Source organism: Trichomycterus rosablanca, chromosome 10, assembly GCF_030014385.1.
Source record: "Trichomycterus rosablanca isolate fTriRos1 chromosome 10, fTriRos1.hap1, whole genome shotgun sequence".
NCBI lineage: Eukaryota > Metazoa > Chordata > Actinopteri > Siluriformes > Trichomycteridae > Trichomycterus > Trichomycterus rosablanca.
Window position 1 is genome coordinate 21,623,675 of NC_085997.1, and position 20,588 is coordinate 21,644,262.

Here is a 20,588-nt window from a genome sequence, read left to right on the forward strand (position 1 = left end):
GGTCCGGGTCCTTTCTGTGTGGAGTTTGCATGTTCTCCCCGTGTCTGCGTGGGTTTCCTCCAGGAGCTCCGGTTTCCTCCCACAGTCCAAAAACATGCAGTCCAATGATCCCATTGGATCAGCAGTTAATAAAGTGAGAGAGTGAGTGAGTGAGTCTTACAGTAGCTTAAAGAGCTTTTTAATGTAATGGAACAGTGACGGGCAGTAGGGGTTTGTAATTTTTTTATTATAGTTTTAAAGCTGGAAAAAATAAACATTTAGAAATATAACAAAGGGACAAATATTAAAGCTTGACATAGGGCAAAGTACAAAATTAGTAATGATTTTCTTTCTTTCTTTTGGAGCAATATGGAGCAATTTCACATCTAAACAATGCTCATCCACTATCATCCAGTGTGCATCCAGTGCTACAAAGCAAAGTGGATGGACATAAATGTAATAAGGCCTGATTCCCTATTGCCAAATAATTGTTTGAAAGTCATAAATAATACAGGAACCATTTTAAATCTAACAGGTAACAGTTGCTCAAACCAAGCTGACACTGATCTTTGCTTTGCTGATCACATGAACAAAGAACTAAAGTCTCTAAGTCCATTCCAAGGCTGCCATTACATGCATGACCCTGTCGAGCGTTTGTGTACCTTTGACCTCAACTGTAACTGCTGTTAAATTGCTTAATGTTTTATTCACTTCTATACACTCAGCATGAGTGTAAATAGGATTGAAGAAGTTTATAGACAGTGCTAATAAAGAATGAAGAACAAGACATAATGACACATTAATTTATGAAAGAATAATATTATCTTCATATTAAATTCTGGTGAAATTATTTTTAATGTGTGCATGAATATAATGACACTTAAGTATAATACCAATAAATACAATACAGTGGTACCTTGCAATTCAACGTCCCCTAAACTCAAAATCTTTGAAACTCAACACCAATCGTCAAGAAATTTGTACCCTTAAACTCAACATTTCCCTTAAAGTCAACGTTTTCTCTAAACTCAACATGTGCGCGACTGCTGCTTTGTTTAGCACTCGGCTTGAGTGTAAATACGAGACGAATCTGCATTTGTGTGGAATAAGCATCAAATCCGGTCTGAAAGCGTCCACATGTATCTGTGTTTATCTGGATTTTCCTCCTGTTTCACTTTGAAACTTGTGTTGCAGCTCGAGGTTCTGAGAAATTGTGAGAATCAGCTTTTCTGAGTCTAAAATGCTTATCATTAAAAAAAAAGCTTAATGTGACTTAATGTACAGTATTAAAAGAACAACACAGAAACACTAAAACTCTCTTAATTATTACTGCTCATACATTCTCTACACTAATTAAGAAGCATAGGAAAACAATAAAGAAGTAAAGTGCAGGTTTTATTGTATCTTTTATTGATTTTTAACTGTTTTCAATTATACTTATAATTAGAGTTGTGTAATATTAATAATACTAATAAACTTATAATATTTTTAGTGTATAAGTATTAAAAACAACTCCATTATTTTACATTAGACTAAACTATATGCAGTTCCACGGGACCATAGAATGCATTAACAGGTTTTTCATACATCCTTATGGGAAAAAAATAGCTTAAAACTAGGGCTGTCAAAGTTAACGCGATAATAACGCATTAACACGATCTCAATTTAACGCGATTAAAAAAATAGTGCCATTAACGCAAATTCTATTTGGCCCTGCGAGTCATCCGTAGTTCATGTTGAGACTTGACCCTGCACGGCATCTCTCATTAAGACAGCGTTTCTCAAAGTGTGGGGCGCACGTCTGACTGGTAGAACCAACGTTTTAACGTCGGATTTGCCACCGTTTTTTTCATTTGCTGTTTGTTAACATAATGTAACCGAGCGTCGTAGTGATGCACTTGCTTAACAAAGAAATAAATACACGGTATATTCACAAGTTGTCAGAAGCAGAACACTTTTATTACTTCTTCTGTTACGGTACCGAATAGCGGACAGCTAGAGTCATCGCGTTAGCCAAGCATGCTATTCCATGAACTATGGAAGCCCCAAAGGGTCAAAACACACTCACTTCGTGTAGAAACGTCCATCAAACGATTGTCATGATACAACCACAGAAAGGTCTGTTACAATAACTACGCCTTGTTCCACCTAAAGCACCGCTGATTTACAATGTTTGCTGATGGAGAAATTTTAACCTATAATCTGACATATACAGTGTATCACAAAAGTGAGTACACCCCTCACATTTCTGCAAATATTTCATTATATCTTTTCATGGGACAACACTATAGACATGAAACTTGGATATAACTTAGAGTAGTCAGTGTACAGCTTGTATAGCAGTGTAGATTTACTGTCTTCTGAAAATAACTCAACACACAGCCATTAATGTCTAAATGGCTGGCAACATAAGTGAATACACCCCACAGTGAACATGTCCAAATTGTGCCCAAAGTGTCAATATTTTGTGTGACCACCATTATTATCCAGCACTGCCTTAACCCTCCTGGGCATGGAATTCACCAGAGCTGCACAGGTTGCTACTGGAATCCTCTTCCACTCCTCCATGATGACATCACGGAGCTGGTGGATGTTAGACACCTTGAACTCCTCCACCTTCCACTTGAGGATGCGCCACAGGTGCTCAATTGGGTTTAGTCCATCACCTTTACCTTCAGCTTCCTCAGCAAGGCAGTTGTCATCTTGGAGGTTGTGTTTGGGGTCGTTATCCTGTTGGAAAACTGCCATGAGGCCCAGTTTTCGAAGGGAGGGGATCATGCTCTGTTTCAGAATGTCACAGTACATGTTGTAATTCATGTTTCCCTCAATGAACTGCAGCTCCCCAGTGCCAGCAACACTCATGCAGCCCAAGACCATGATGCTACCACCACCATGCTTGACTGTAGGGAAGATACAGTTGTCTTGGTACTTCTCACCAGGGCGCCGCCACACATGCTGGACACCATCTGAGCCAAACAAGTTTATCTTGGCCTCGTCAGACCACAGGGCATTCCAGTAATCCATGTTCTTGGACTGCTTGTCTTCAGCGAACTGTTTGCGGGCTTTCTTGTGCGTCAGCTTCCTTCTGGGATGACGACCATGCAGACCAAGTTGATGCAGTGTGCGGCGTATGGTCTGAGCACTGACAGGCTGACCTCCCACGTCTTCAACCTCTGCAGCAATGCTGGCAGCACTCATGTGTCTATTTTTTAAAGCCAACCTCTGGATATGACGCCGAACACATGGACTCAACTTCTTTGGTCGACCCTGGCGAAGCCTGTTCCGAGTGGAACCTGTCCTGGAAAACCGCTGTATGACCTTGGCCACCATGCTGTAGCTCAGTTTCAGGGTGTTAGCAATCTTCTTATAGCCCAGGCCATCTTTGTGGAGAGCAACAATTCTATTTCTCACATCCTCAGAGAGTTCTTTGCCATGAGGTGCCATGTTGAATATCCAGTGGCCAGTATGAGAGAATTGTACCCAAAACACCAAATTTAACAGCCCTGCTCCCCATTTACACCTGGGACCTTGACACATGACACCAGGGAGGGACAACGACACATTTGGGCACAATTTGGACATGTTCACTGTGGGGTGTACTCACTTATGTTGCCAGCTATTTAGACATTAATGGCTGTGTGTTGAGTTATTTTCAGAAGAGAGTAAATCTACACTGCTATACAAGCTGTACACTGACTACTCTAAGTTATATCCAAGTTTCATGTCTATAGTGTTGTCCCATGAAAAGATATAATGAAATATTTGCAGAAATGTGAGGGGTGTACTCACTTTTGTGATACACTGTATATGAAGTCAGGGGTCTCTGCTGGATAGTATTACTGCCTAGTATGTGAGTGAATAAAACTCCCTTACAGTTTTCTGTTGTCCCAGCAGTTTTTAACATAAGTACATTTAGCATAAAATGTGTTCACCATTTTAATTGTAACATTTCACTTAAAAAACCTTGTTTTCTATAAAAAAAAATTTTATGCGATTAATAGCGATTAACTATACGAAATTCTGAGATTAATCGCGATTAAAATTTTTAATTGTTTGACAGCCCTACTTAAAACTCAACGCCTTTTGAACTCAGCCCCACTCCCAGAATCAATTGAGGTTGAGTTTCAAGGTACCACTGTATATCTAAAATTTAATATGTGTATCTGATAACACAGGTGTACCTGGTTACACAAAGACAAGTTAGTTTAAAACCTGCTCATTTCTTAATGCTCATTCAAAACATTTTGTGAGGAGAGTGGGTCACTAAGTATACTTTTTCAGTTTTATTTGAGTCAAACTATGTTTGTATGACTGTTAATTGCTTTTTTATGTTTGTCTTATTCAAAGTTATTGATTTCTTATTTCAAAAAATATTGTAAAGATGTATTTTTATTAAAGCAAACATACAAATATAAGGAAGTTATTAATACATTAATATAATTATGGATGCTTGGGTGGAGCAACTGTCTAATGCACTGGTCCACACTGCTGAGTTTGAGTTTGGTTTAATGATTCTGCTTAAAGTCTCAGCTCTGCTTTAAACCTGGTTGGGTATCTACAGGAGGCAGAGAAAAGACCCACTCACATTAAGAGATTTTGAAATACAAGTTCTATTATTGTCATTACTTTCTGTACAGTTCATTCTGAATACATGTGCATTTACACAATAATAAAATATCTTGCAGACAAGGATGACAGTAACAATGCAGAATAAACCTGAATTCCAGTGACAGGCAGAGACATATAGAGCAGTTTTTTATTAGTCTTACCATAAACTATTTACTTATTATGCAGTGAGAACTGTGCAATGATTATGACATGGTCATTATGCTAATATTTCTATTTAGAAAAGATAAATTATTTCATAACCGGAGAGGTTTCACTGTCATTAAAGGCCACATTGTAGTAAGCTATCAGCACTGTGCAATTTAATTTAGCCTGCCCATTGTTGTTTAGAGCAAAGAGCTGGGAGTCTAATGGCCTGCACTGAGCTCTAGTCTCACTACCCAATCAATATTAGATGTCTTTAATGTTTTATTTTTTATATCTCTTTCCATTTCTTGCTTAGAGTCACTCTTTCTCTCTTTCTATCACACACACACACACACACACACACACACACACATTAAAGAAAGTGTGTATAGTCAAACCTCAAATCAATATTTGTATAACATCCTATTTCAAAACCGTGAACATCAATTTCGAGTTGGTTCCACTTGTGCTGCTAAAACAACATCCAGTGTCTTAAAAACATTTCAATGGATTTTGGGTTATTGCTGCAGTAATTCACTGCCATTCGGCCATAAAAGTTAGTCAGACACTGATGTTGGCATTCCAGTTTATTTCAGAATTGAGAAATGTGTAATGTCAAGATTATATACAGTGTATCACAAAAGTGAGTACACCCCTCACATTTCTGCAAATATTTCATTATATATTTTCATGGGACAACACTATAGACATGAAACTTGGATATAACTTAAGAGTAGTCAGTGTACAACTTGAATAGCAGTGTAGATTTACTGTCTTCTGAAAATAACTCAACACACAGCCATTAATGTCTAAATGGCTGGCAACATAAGTGAGTACACCCAACAGTGAACATGTCCAAATTGTGCCCAAAGTGTCAATATTTTGTGTGACCACCATTATTATCCAGCACTGCCTTAACCCTCCTGGGCATGGAATTCACCAGAGCTGCACAGGTTGCTACTGGAATCCTCTTCCACTCCTCCATAATGACATCACGGAGCTGGTGGATGTTAGACACCTTGAACTCCTCCACCTTCCACTTGAGGATGCGCCACAGGTGCTCAATTGGGTTTAGTCCATCACCTTTACCTTCAGCTTCCTCAGCAAGGCAGTTGTCATCTTGGAGGTTGTGTTTGGGGTCGTTATCCTGTTGGAAAACTGCCATGAGGCCCAGTTTTCGAAGGGAGGGGATCATGCTCTGTTTCAGAATGTCACAGTACATGTTGGAATTCATGTTTCCCTCAGTGAACCGCAGCTCCCCAGTGCCAGCAACACTCATGCAGCCCAAGACCATGATGCTACCACCACCATGCTTGACTGTAGGCAAGATACAGTTGTCTTGGTACTTCTCACCAGGGCGCCGCCACACATGCTGGACACCATCTGAGCCAAACAAGTTTATCTTGGTCTCGTCAGACCACAGGGCATTCCAGTAATCCATGTTGTTGGACTGCTTGTCTTCAGCAAACTGTTTGCGGGCTTTCTTGTACGTCAGCTTCCTTCTGGGATGACGACCATGCAGACCGAGTTGATGCAGTGTGCGGCGTATGGTCTGAGCACTGACAGGCTGACCTCCCACGTGTTCAACCTCTTCAGCAATGCTGGCAGCACTCATGTGTCTATTTTTTAAAGCCAACCTCTGGATATGACACCGAACACGTGGACTCAACTTCTTTGGTCGACCCTGGCGAAGCCTGTTCCGAGTGGAACCTGTCCTGGAAAACCGCTGTATGACCTTGGCCACCATGCTGTAGCTCAGTTTCAGGGTGTTAGCAATCTTCTTATAGCCCAGGCCATCTTTGTGGAGAGCAACAATTCTATTTCTCACATCCTCAGAGAGTTCTTTGCCATGAGTTGCCATGTTGAATATCCAGTGGCCAGTATGAGAGAATTGTACCCAAAACACCAAATTTAACAGCCCTGCTCCCCATTTACACCTGGGTCCTTGACACATGACACCAGGGAGGAACAACGACACATTTGGGCACAATTTGGACATGTTCACTGTGGGGTGTACTCACTTATGTTGCCAGCTATTTAGACATTAATGGCTGTGTGTTGAGTTATTTTCAGAAGACAGTAAATCTACACTGCTATACAAGCTGTACACTGACTACTCTAAGTTATATCCAAGTTTCATGTCTATAGTGTTGTCCCATGAAAAGATATAATGAAATATTTGCAGAAATGTGAGGGGTGTACTCACTTTTGTGATACACTGTATATATTTTAAGCATGTCCAATTGCCTGATTGCGTCACGCTTCCTCTCCACTAATGCCGACCCCCGCTTTGATTTGAGGAGAAAGAAACTAACCAACGCCCCCTCCGACACATAGACTGCAGCCGTATGCATTTTGTCACCCACACTAGGCGTGTGCAAATCAGCCTTGTGTATGGAGAGACACATTCTGATCCGCACTCTTTCCCCGCCTCTGTGCAGGCGGCATCAATCAGCCAGCAGAGGTCGTAGTGCATCACAAGGAGTCCCTATCAGGCTTAATACTCCACCTCTATATGAACAACCAATCGTTGCTCGTGTGGCCGCTCAGCCCAGCCGGATGGCAGAGCTGAGATTCGATATGATGTATTCGAGATCCCAGCTCTGGTGCGCTAGCTTGTGTTTTTACCGCTGCGCCACCTAAGCGGCATTAAGTTAGTTAATTAGTTAGTTAGTTAATTATTTATTATTATATTTTTTAGAACTTCTCTGTATGCTATTTAATTAGTCTGATAGTGGTATGCTTTACACAACTCTAATAATGCTTTGCAAATGTTGACCTTAGGTTTGTGTACACCAAGTGGACAGTGGTAGCTTAGTGGGTAGAGCTTTGGGCTACCAACTGAAAGGCTCAGAGTTCAAATCCCAACTCTGCCATGCAATCACTTTTGGGCTCTTTAGCAAGGCCCCTAACCCCTCTGCTCCAAGGGTGCCATTCGATGGCTGACCCTGCGCTCTGATACACAAAGAAAGAATTTTATTGTACTGTACGTCTGTACATGTATATATGACAAAAAAGGCATTCTATTACCTGCTCAGCCATAGAAACCCAGATAAAACACTTGTTAAGCAGTTCGTGTGCTCATGTTGAGTGAGAAACCCAATAAGCAGTTCATGTTCTGATGTTGCGTGCAGGAACGTGGTAGTCTGTAGCAACTAAGAACAGACTGATGTAGCCATTATTCAGTCTAGCACTCTGCTTTTTTATTGTGTAAGCTTGTGTGACCTACATCTAGATCTACATCTAAAGGCAACGTGTAAACCTCAGAACTCATCCTGCTGTGCGCAGCCACTCTACCAGCTGCACCACTGTGCCAACCTTATCAAAATATACTTACTAAAATGTTTAGTATTCTAATACATTTACATATTAATGAGGTTATAATAAACAGGAACAGACAGAGCGAAGGAGGTACAGCTCTACACTGATTAAATGCAGTGATTAATATAAGGTGAAGATTTTAGACATTAATTAATGCATATTTTGGCAATAACTATCATTTGTAATGTTGTAGATTTGTTTATTTACTTACGGTATTTTATTATTTATTTATTTTTATTTTTTTATTTTTTTAATTTATTATTCTATAATCAGTCAGATAAAATTACTGCACAGTAAAATTTGAATTTCTTTGCAATAATTGTATTAGGTTGTTCATTACAAATAAGAATGGTAAATGCCAAATGGTCAGACCACAGGCATGTTATCATATGTCATTATAGACAAAGTGCAATAAGTCAGACTGTTCAAAAGCCTAGTGAGCTGCCTTGCTGTCTACTGCAGATAGAGGATTCTACGAAGTCATCGACTTATAAGACAGGTTAATCAGACGCGCTACATCACCACAGTTTTTGCTTACTAAGCTAAGCCAGTTAGTCCCAGGCTATTTAAACCAATGGGCTGAGGCAGAACAACCCCCTAGCATACCAGCTAACATATCCCTCCGTTTACCGAAAAAGGTTACATTGTCACTGACAAGCCTGAATTTGCAAATAACACTTGACACATCTGCACCTGTATACAAAATAAAAAAAGAGTTTATTTACATTTAAAAAGAACTGTTTGTTTCTTTGCATTCATCCGAAAAGTTGTGCTGCACTGAATGCTGGGATTGCCTTCACTGCTAAGGAAGCATCAGATGCTCCCGTGTTTATCAAACAGATTATCGCTTAAAATTAAGGCACCTCAGTATGCAGCATTTTAGATATCTAACAATTCGAACAGCATTCTTCTCGGGAGCGTGTGTAGGATGGCGTAGAACGCAGACTATGTCGATAACTCACTAGGTTTTCGAACACAGCCTGAATCTAAATCTTTCTTATTTGGTGGCACAGTGGCTCATTGGGTAGCGCTGTTGCCTCACAGCAAGAAGGTCCTGGGTTTTATTCCCAGGTGGAGTGGTCTGGGTCCTTTCTGTCTGGAGTTTGCAGGTTCTCCCCATGTCCGTGTGGGTTTCCTCCAGGAGCTCCAGTTTCCTTTCACAGTCTAAAGACATGCAAGTGAGTTGAATTGAAGATACAAAATTGTCCATGACTGTGTTTGACATTGAACCTGTGAACCAATGAATCTTGTGCATTGATTAACTACCGTTTCTGTCATGAATGTAACCAAGAGTGTAAAACATGACATTAAAATCCTAATAAATAAATAAATCTTCCTCATTAATTAAACGATTATTCAGACCAAACAAAAAAAGGTTTAAAGTCCCTGTCTCTCTTATATGTATACCTACAAGAATAGTTCAAATTGATTGTGTTTCTAACTTTAATGTTGACAGTCATTACCACACCATTGTTCATAAATTATTTCCCCCTTTTTCAGCTCTCATTTCCCTACACACACAGCAGTAAGTAGGCTAATTTCGCTGTTGATCAGGGAGTTTTCAGGGTTTTAGCTGCTAAGTGTAGACTCAGATCAGTGAGTCTCTTAAAGTAAGGATTACTTCAACATCATGTACAAATCAAATAAAAAAAAGTCAGATTGTCAGGTTCTTCCCCAGCTTCTATTAAATAAAGTACAGATTTAAAATGAGTTTGCCTGAATACATCTGTTGAGCCACTTGATGAAAAAGTGTTCACTTTTCACTGGTTAATCCCAAACCTAATAAAAAATCAATCATATTGTTTAAAATATAACCAGCAGAATGTGGGGTTTGCCTCAGCCAGTACAGTATACCCCAGCAGAGAATCCAATAAGGTTCTAGTTAAATTTGTCTACAATGTATAGCAAAATGTCTGTGAAACCTGAGCATTAGCTTGTTGAAAGGTTAATTTCAAAGCTATGCCTTACCTCTCCTGGAAAGGCTTTCTAAAAGAATTTTGAGTGTGTTTGTGAGAATGTGTGCTTGTTTAATCAAAATAGCATTAGTGAAGTGTTTAATGAGAAGTGTTAGACATACCTTCCAGTTGATTCCAAAGATGTTCAAAGGGGTTGAGGTTTGGGCTTTCTGTGCAGGTCACTTAAGTTCCTCTAAACCACACTGCACCCCCACTATCCCCAATGGCCATAAGGCTGATAAATTGTACAAGGCTTCTTCAAAAAGTTTCTGCACTCCATTTATTAAGAATTTCAAAAACTTTTCTACATAGTCACCTTCCTTTGCAATGCATTTTTCCCAGTGTCGTACCACTTTAATGCCATCAGCAAAAAATGTTTTTGGTTGAGCGCATAGCCACAGATGCACTGCTGCTTCCGACCATCATCATCACCTTAAAGCTTTTTTGAGCTGTACAAAAGGTGGAAATCAGGTGGCGCTAAATTTGAACTATAAGATCTCTTAGTCTCTTAGACACTCATTTACTTTACCTAATTAAATGACAATGTTTGAGTTTAACATATTTGTCTGGGCTTCCTAAATTATTTAATTAGTTGTTACTAAATGTTACTAATTGTATTTTACTCCAAAAATTAACTAAATGTTTTAATTTTTTTTTCATGTATTTTTTATTTATTTTTTTCTTTTTTGTTATTTTCTTTTTTGCTAATTTATCCTGGTTTATAGTGCCCCCATTGCCCTTATCCTTTCATGTGTCACGAATCCAGCCTCCAGTTCCCAAAACTCATGTGCATGTGCCACACCCACCTCAAAAGCCAGCACATGGTTGGAGGGTTTATTTTCAGTGTCAAGCCAATGCCCCTCATTAGGATTGGTCTACTACTAATGACCCACAGCTGCACCTCGTCTCAGGTGAAATGCTAATGGCATTTAAGGAAGCAGCTGTGGGTCGTTTACCAGAGGCTTTTTTGTGGTTAATGGTTTTGTGGATATTCATGAGTAGTTTGGTCTAATTCTTGTTTAGTAATACTTTCTTGTCTCATGTTGTCTAGTTTATGTTGTTTTAGCTTAGGGTTTAGGTTTGTTTAGGTGCATGTTTCATGTGTTTAGCATTTGGCTTAGTAGTTTAGCTTAGCATAGGTTATTGTGTTTTGTACCTTGTCTTGTATTTTGTTATTATTAAACATTTTTTAAACATCTCTGCATGTGTGTCCACCCCGCTTGTCATGCATCCATAGCCCAGTCATTACATAAGTACATTTCCATGAGAATACATTTACAAATTTGGAGGGTAATATGATTTTCCAGACGTACTGCAGTTAAAACATAGATATCACATTTACACTCTAACATTTTTACTGTTACTATGTTACCCATCATGTCAACACATCTACATTCTAGCAATAACCTCTTTTTCCATAGTTGTTTCTAAGTTAATTCTGTATTTCCTGAAGACTTCTTCCTGGCCCAACAGTAACTCAGAGTAATAGTAAAGGCAGTACTCTTCCTCTTGGCTAGAGAATAGAATGAAACAAGAGAGAAAGGTCAGGTAATCTGTCTTTTGTGTTGCTTTAATGGAGTGGATGGCCAACTGCCAAGGCCCTTTTGTTGCCTTAGGAGCACAGGTTAAGTAATGCTGCAGCTGGATAATATCTCTCAGCAGTAGGACTGGAGAAGAAATAATGGCTCTGGTTGAATTGAGTTGAGGCATTAACAATGGGAAATGAGTTTTAGCTGGAGACTTTTTGGAAAGTAAGGACAGAGGTGTACCCTGGTTGTCGGTATATGTTTGATTTGTTAAGAGCAGATACAATGTTTATAATATTCACACATGAGAATAGAAGATTCAAAGTCAGCATCTTTTTTCTGTGTGTTAAATGATGGCAACCCCAAATCATTAAAGATTTAGGAGTAAAACAGTGTTGATAAATAATTACATTTATTATATTATAAAACTAACAAGACATCTGTTTTTGTATTTGCTTTTGGCCATTCTGTTCTAAAGGTTCAAAATAAAGTGTAGTGTATACAGATGTTTAGCACCTGGTATGTAATTTACAGAGCATGAAAGTCATACACATGTAAATGTATGTGTATAGAACACAAGCTTCCTCTATCAGCTCATAGCTCAGTAAAAACATGCCAGGGGTGGTTTTCTAACCACCGCTTTCTCTGTGTTAGCTTGATGACATCCAAGATTGACTTGTGTTACCTTAATCAATAAGTCAATCCAAACAGCAGGCCATTTATGCTGTATTAGCATTGTTTGAAATCAGTATTTCTAAATAATAGTGATTCAAAGTAACACATTCCATTTAAGTGTTAGATCTAACCCCAAATCTGGGACAGTATGGAAAATTAAAATAAAATAAAAATGCAGTGTTCCTTACATTTACTTTGACTTTTATTTGATTGCAGACAGTTTAAACCCAAGATATTTTATGTTGTGTCTGTTCATCTTCATTTTATTTGTTAATATACCTCCGTTTCTGCATTTCAGGCCTGCAACACAGGGCTTATAATGAGGTGAAAAAAACTAAATAATGATGTGATTCCAAACAGGTGATGTCAGCAGGTGATTGTAATCATGGTTTGGTACAAAAGCAACATCCAGGAAAGGCTGGATGAGCAAAGATGACCAGAGGATCTTCAGTTTGTCAACAAATGTGTGAAAAATTCCTAAAACGTTTAAAAACAATGTACCTCAAAGAAAGATTGGAAGGGATTTGCATATTTCCCCTTCTATAGTTAATAACATCATTAAAAGATTCAAGAAATCTAGAGGAATTTCAGTGTGTAAATGGCAAGGGTGCAAACCCAAGCTGAACAATTGTGATCTCTAATCCCTTAGATGGTACTGCATGGTAACCACATGGGCAAGGGATTACATTGTTCAAACATTTGTCAAACACTACAATACAGAGTTACATGCATAAATGCAACTTAAAGAAGCCTTATGTTAACCATGTCTAGAATTGGTGTCAAGTTATCTGGGCTTGGAAGCATCTAGGATGGACCATCACACAGTCAAAACATGTATTGTGGTCAAATGAATCAGTAGTTCAGATCTTGTTTGGAAGAAGTGCTTGTGCCATGTGCTTTAGATCAAGGATAGAAAGGACCATCTAGACTGTTATCAGCAACAAATTCAAAAGCCAGGACCTGAAACGCAGGAATGGCTGTATAGTAGCAAATGAAATTAAGTTGACCAGACAAAACTTGGGTTTGTATTATCTACAATGATATAAAAGTCAAAGTAAATGTAAAAAATACTGATTTTTGCTGATGCAGTTAGCTTAGCTTGACATTACATTAGTGCTTGTTGGGTGCAGCGGTAAATTACGCTAGTCCACATACAGACATGATTGGCTATTTTCTCGTGGGGGCAGGTTGAGATGGATTGGTGTCCTTCAATATGTGTTACTGCATTGCGCCTAGTGATTCCAGGGGATTTAAAAAAAAAAATAGAGGCTGTTATTGCTACAGAGATGGCCAACTTTATGTATATGCTATATTTTTTTCTAATCTATATACTAATTATATGTTGAACAAGCTTCATGATGTTGCTGTCTGATCCTGCAGGTGTGTAAACTATATGTGGCAGGCAGTGCGTTTTAATGCAATTAAATTCTGCACAGTCATTCACATTGGCTAATTACACATTTCATTATTCTGTTTCACTTATACCAGTGTTTTTTTCCTCCCCGGCCAGCATGTTAATGTGGGTTACAGCTACTTCACACTTTATCCTATTCTAACAATTCTAATCAGCACAAAACAAGATCCCCCATCTCCTTCACCAACTGTCATCTCCTTCATATTAAGATCAGTGACATGTTGCCACGTAAAAGCCAGTGCACTAGTCAAAAGAAGAAAGAAAAAGTCATAGAGAAATCAATTTTACATTACCCGTACAATTCTGTTAGGAATACACACCTTCAAAGTACTAGAAAACAGGCTGACTGAATTTAAGAATGTGGAAAACTAGACGCTTAAGGGGATGTGTAAATAAAAAATGTGCAAAGCATAGTAATAATGGAACAAACACAATTCATTCTCATGCTCACAGACTGAAGCTTTATTTGCAGTTAGGAGCAAAAATAAACAGTGGAAAATAAAAGTTTCCTTTCTCTTTATTTGAATGTAAACCAAGGGCTTAATTTGTGGTGTTAGCAAAGCTTTCTAAATCCTTGGTTATTTCCTGTGGGTTGCTTATACATCACATATCTTTTCTCCATCAAATAACTGAGCATACCAGCTCACTGGCTGCTCCTGCATTATTCAGTGAATTGCTAAAACGCTGTGGTGTATTGCAGCTTATCCTAATACTTTGTGGATATTTTTCAATGCCCAAGTTTATACCTTGATTGTTTTATTCATTTTCACTAACTATTTATTGAACTAACCACTAATCATGGTGGTTTAGGTGCCATCTAAAGATCCAAAGCATCACAGGACATCACACACTCAATCACCCACATATCTACACCAAGGGACAATCAATGTTCTGCCTATTTTTGGGAGGTTCTAATAGTTACCCCATTTATCAATCAAAATGTGAATTGAAAAAAGGTGAATCTTAGCACTGCAGTGACACAAACATTGTAGTAACGTGTATTGTGGTAGTGTGTGTAATGAAATGCAGGTAGCAGGTGTGTTGTTGGCGTTTTCAAACAACCCAATGGCAATTCTGGGACAAAAATGTATGAGGCCAACCACATCCTGTAATTAGACAAATACAATTCATTCTTTGTGTTTGACATACACTGATATGAAAATTAATGAACAAATAAATACAGTGTATCACAAAAGTGAGTACACCCCTCACATTTCTGCAAATATTTTATTATATCTTTTCATGGGACAACACTATAGAAATAAAACTTGGATATAACTTAGAGTAGTCAGTGTACAACTTGTATAGCAGTGTAGATTTACTGTCTTCTGAAAATAACTCAACACACAGCCATTAATGTCTAAATAGCTGGCAACATAAGTGAGTACACCCCACAGTGAACATGTCCAAATTGTGCCCAAAGTGTCAATATTTTGTGTGACCACCATTATTATCCAGCACTGCCTTAACCCTCCTGGGCATGGAATTCACCAGAGCTGCACAGGTTGCTACTGGAATCCTCTTCCACTCCTCCATGATGACATCACGGAGCTGGTGGATGTTAGACACCTTGAACTCCTCCACCTTCCACTTGAGGATGCGCCACAGGTGCTCAATTGGGTTTAGTCCATCACCTTTACCTTCAGCTTCCTCAGCAAGGCAGTTGTCATCTTGGAGGTTGTGTTTGGGGTCGTTATCCTGTTGGAAAACTGCCATGAGGCCCAGTTTTCGAAGGGAGGGGATCATGCTCTGTTTCAGAATGTCACAGTACATGTTGGAATTCATGTTTCCCTCAATGAACTGCAGCTCCCCAGTGCCAGCAACACTCATGCAGCCCAAGACCATGATGCTACCACCACCATGCTTGACTGTAGGCAAGATACAGTTGTCTTGGTACTTCTCACCAGGGCGCCGCCACACATGCTGGACACCATCTGAGCCAAACAAGTTTATCTTGGTCTCGTCAGACCACAGGGCATTCCAGTAATCCATGTTCTTGGACTGCTTGTTTTCAGCAAACTGTTTGCGGGCTTTCTTGTGCGTCAGCTTCCTTCTGGGATGACGACCATGCAGACCGAGTTGATGCAGTGTGCGGCGTATGGTCTGAGCACTGACAGGCTGACCTCCCACGTCTTCAACCTCTGCAGCAATGCTGGCAGCACTCATGTGTCTATTTTTTAAAGCCAACCTCTGGATATGACGCCGAACACGTGGACTCAACTTCTTTGGTCGACCCTGGCGAAGCCTGTTCCGAGTGGAACCTGTCCTGGAAAACCGCTGTATGACCTTGGCCACCATGCTGTAGCTCAGTTTCAGGGTGTTAGCAATCTTCTTATAGCCTAGGCCATCTTTGTGGAGAGCAACAATTCTATTTCTCACATCCTCAGAGAGTTCTTTGCCATGAGGTGCCATGGTGAATATCCAGTGGCCAGTATGAGAGAATTGTACCCAAAACACCAAATTTAACAGCCCTGCTCCCCATTTACACCTGGGACCTTGACACATGATACCAGGGAGGGACAACGACACATTTGGGCACAATTTGGACATGTTCACTGTGGGGTGTACTCACTTATGTTGCCAGCTATTTAGACATTAATGGCTGTGTGTTGAGTTATTTTCAGAAGACAGTAAATCTACACTGCTATACAAGCTGTACACTGACTACTCTAAGTTATATCCAAGTTTCATGTCTATAGTGTTGTCCCATGAAAAGATATAATGAAATATTTGCAGAAATGTGAGGGGTGTACTCACTTTTGTGATACACTGTACATCACATACACCAATCAGCCAAAACAATAAAACCACCTCCTTGTTTCTACACTCAGTGTCCATTTTCTCTGCTCCACTTACCATATAGAAGCACTTTGTAGTTCTACAATTACTGACTGTAGTCCATCTGTTTCTGTACATACTTTTTAACCTGCTTTCTCCCTGTTCTTCAATAGTCAGGACCATCACAAAGCAGGTATCATTTAGGTGGTGGATGATTCTCAGCACTGCAGTGACAATGACATGGTGGTGGTGTGTTAGTGAGTGTTGTGCTGGTATGAGTGGATCAGACACAGCAGCACTGCTGGAGTTTTTAAATACCGTGTAAACTCACTGTCCACTCTATTAGACACTCCTACCTAGTTGATTCATCTTGTAGATGTAAAGTCAGAGATGATCGCTCATCTATTGCTGCTGTTTGAGTTGGTCATCTTCTAGACCTTCATCAGTGGTCACAGGACGCTGCCCACAGAGCGCTGTTGGCTGGATATATTTTTGGTTGGTGGATTATTCTGAGTCCAGCAGTGACAGTGAGGTGTTTAAAAACTCCATCAGCATTGCTGTGTCTTGTCTGTGTCCACTCTTACCAGCACAACACACACTAACACACCACCATATCAATGTCACTGCAGTGCTGAGAATGATCCACCACCCAAATAGTACCTACTCTGTAGTGGTCCTGGGAGAGTCCTGACCATTGAAGAACAGCATGAAAGGGGGTTAACAAAGCATGCAGAGAAACAGATGGACTACAGTCAGTAATTGTAGAACTATGCTTCTATATGGTAAGTGGAGCTGATAAAATGGACAATGTGTGTAGGAACAAGGAGGTGTTTTTAATGTTATGGCTGATCAGTGTACATCAACAAGCAACCACATAGGACCCCACTGACCAGATCATGTTTGGGTGGTTGATCTCGGCACTGCAATGGCTTGTATTGCGGTAGTGTGTGTTGTACTAGTATGCAGGTGGCATGCTGATGTGCTGTTGTGATTTCTTTAACTAATTTTAACCAAAGGTATGGGGCCAACCACATCCTGTAATTAGACAGATATACAATTAATTATTTGTGTTTGACATACAATGATATGTTCCCTGTTACAATTAAATCTTTAGAAAACATAGTCAATTAATGAACAAATGAATACATCACATACAGTACATCACCAAGAAACCACATAGGACCGCACTGACCAGATAATGTTTGGGTAGTGAACCATTCTCAGCACTGTAGTGACACAAACATGGTAGTAACTTGTATGTGGTAATGTGTGTTGTAATGAAATGCAGGTGGCAGGTGTGTTGTCAGGTGTCTTAAACTCATTGGCAGTTCTGGGAAAAAATAGTGTTCCAACCAAAAGTATGGGGCCAACCGCATCCTGTAATCAGACAGTGTCCACTGATTAAAAACAAACACAGAAAAAATGTACTAGCTATACTCTCTAACTGTACACCAACAGTGAGTGCACAAAACATCAATCTGCATTACAGAACTTCCTTCCTAACACCTTGTCATTTGAAATTACTTTGATGGACCAATATGGATTAGGGATCCATATTGTATTGTATTTTACATCAAGCTATCCACCTCTAGGTAATGGTCTGTAATACAAAAGGTTTCTAAATGGAAGCCCTGCTATGAATCTCAGCTTTGTGAAGCTTATGATGTACTGTATAGTCATTTGCTGAGACTGGCTTACAGAGGTGTTGTGTTTATTACAGTGGTTGTACTTATTGGCCTTTTCAGTGCTGACAGCAATTCTTTGTGTTTGACCTACACTGCCACTTTTTTTTTTTTCTTTAGATTTTAGCATAGTCAATTTGTCTTTCGCTGCTGGGGATCCCTGATTGCATTCGAGGAGGGTATATTTCCTGCTCAAGCATCTTCCGACTCACAGTCCTTAGCGGACCCTTTCTTATTCAGCCATGCTTCTGCACAGGCGCCTGCTAATCAGGGTCCTTGCACAGCGTTAGAAGACCCCAACCACATAGTCCAGTCATCCCACCCTAACAGACATGGTAGTCAGTTGGTGTCTGCTGCAGGCACTGCAAATTATGCCCGCTAGATGGCGCACAGCCGACCGGTGGCAATGCCGAGTTTCGAACCAAGGTGTTCAGAATCTCAGCACTGGTGTGCTAGCGGAATATCCTGCTGCGCCACCTGGGCACTGTCTTGAATATTTTTTAATTGATAAAAGCAAAAAGAAAAGCTTTGCAATGTTTTTACTGATCAACTTTATTATATTTTGAAAATAGAAGCAAACAAAATTGAATGCCTGCAACACATTCCAAAACAGTTGGGTCATATGCAAAATAAGAGTGATGTTTATAGAATATTCAAGATTGAGGCAATCCACAATAAGCAGGTGAATAAAAAAACAGGTGTTGGAATCCTGATTTGGTATAAAAGGGGGATCCACCAAAGGTCTTTACAAGCAATAATGGGTTGTGACTCGCTACTGTGTTTCAAACTTCATGAGATAATTGTCAATCAGTTTAAAAAGAACATTTCTCGATGTAAGTTATTTGAATGATTTATGTATTTTACCATTTACTGTTCATAATATTGTGAAAAGATTCAGGGATTCAGGTAATCTGAAGAGATTTTAGTCTGTGTAGGGCAGGAACTGAAATCACTATTGAACGTGAGTGACCTTCAAGCCCTTGGACAACAATGTGTGAGGATATCTGATATAACACAGTGCTAAACATGCCTCTGCCCCAACTTTTTTGACTGTGTTGGAAGCATCAAATCCGAATTGTGTTTCTATTTACAAAATAAACTGAACTCAATTAGTGACAACATTGGAAATCTTTTCTTTCTACTTATGTGCATTAAATAGAATTCAAGAGATTCAAGAGAATAAACAAATCACAGATTCTAGAAATGGAGTTTCTTTACAAATGTATAAAGAACTTACAGACACGTTATAGCATAATGTATCATTTTTTTATTTTTTTATTCTTTGCAATGCAACACATCTTAAGATAACTCAGGAATACATATCAAGCCATCTGTTTGTGCTGTGCAAGGGGTGTGAAATAACAAGCATTTCAGAAAAAAATACATGAGAAAAATGATCTTTTAGCTATGCTTGTGTTAAATGCCTTATTTTATTAATTTGTTTTTTTCTTTTTTACTTTTGTTTGTTATATACACACACATTACATTTAAGAACAATCTGTAAAACCAACTGTTATGTCTTTCATTAATATTCAAGCTGTAATTTGTGAACAGATATCATTTCCTTTTGAGATCAGGATGCCCCAAGCAATGCAATGTGAGTCGTGCCTAATAAAGTGGTTGCTGTGCAGCGACCTGGTTCCCAGAAACCTATGTTTTATTATCATCTCTGGTTAATGTCTGTGAGGAGTTTTGCATGATTTTTGTAGGTGTGTGTTTATTCCAGAATGGGAACAGTGGGCACAGGTCAGGAATACACTCTGGACAGAATGCCAATCCATTTAATGAGATCATACAAGACCTTATTTACATCACTTGCTTACATCCCAGGGGCAGTTTAGAGTAGCCAATCCACATGTTCTTGACAGGGAAAACAGTGTACTTCCTTCCTTCCTTCCTTCCTTCCTTCCTTCCTTCCTTCCTTCCTTCTTTCCTTCCTTCCTTCCTTCCTTCCTTCCCTCCTTCCTTTTTTTCCCTTTCCTTCCTTCCTCCATCATCATCCACCTACCTTCCTACCTACCTTCCAACCTACCTAACTTCCTTTTTTCCTTTCTTTCTTCCCTCCTTCCTTCCTCCCATCCATCATCATCCATTCATCCATTTACCTACCTACTCACCAATGATTACAATAACAGCAGTTACAATGTACTTAACTGGAACAACCATTGTTTTTTATTAGTTAATTAGGGCTCCTTCCCTCCATATTTCTTTCCTTCCTTCCTTTCTTCCTTCTTTCCTTCATTACATCCATCATTATCATCCATCCATCTACCTACCTACCTACCAAACTTCTTTCCTTCCTTCATTCCAGCCATCATACATCCATCTAAATACCCACCAACTTTATTGCCTTCCTTCCCTCCTTCCTTTCGTCCATCCATCATCATCCATTCATCCATTTACCTTCCTACCTACCAACCCTTTTTCTTTCATTTCATCCATCATCATTAATTCATCCATTCATCTACCTACCTGCCTACCTACCTACTAACCTTCTTTCCTTCAT

The 20,588-nt window shown here is 39.4% G+C and overlaps 1 protein-coding gene across 5 annotated transcripts in view; it reads left to right on the forward strand.

Moving 5' to 3' along the window:
* Positions 1 to 20,588, forward strand: part of LOC134321844 (cadherin-18) — a 169,603-nt gene that overhangs the window by 65,918 nt on the left and 83,097 nt on the right. The window lies entirely within an intron of this gene.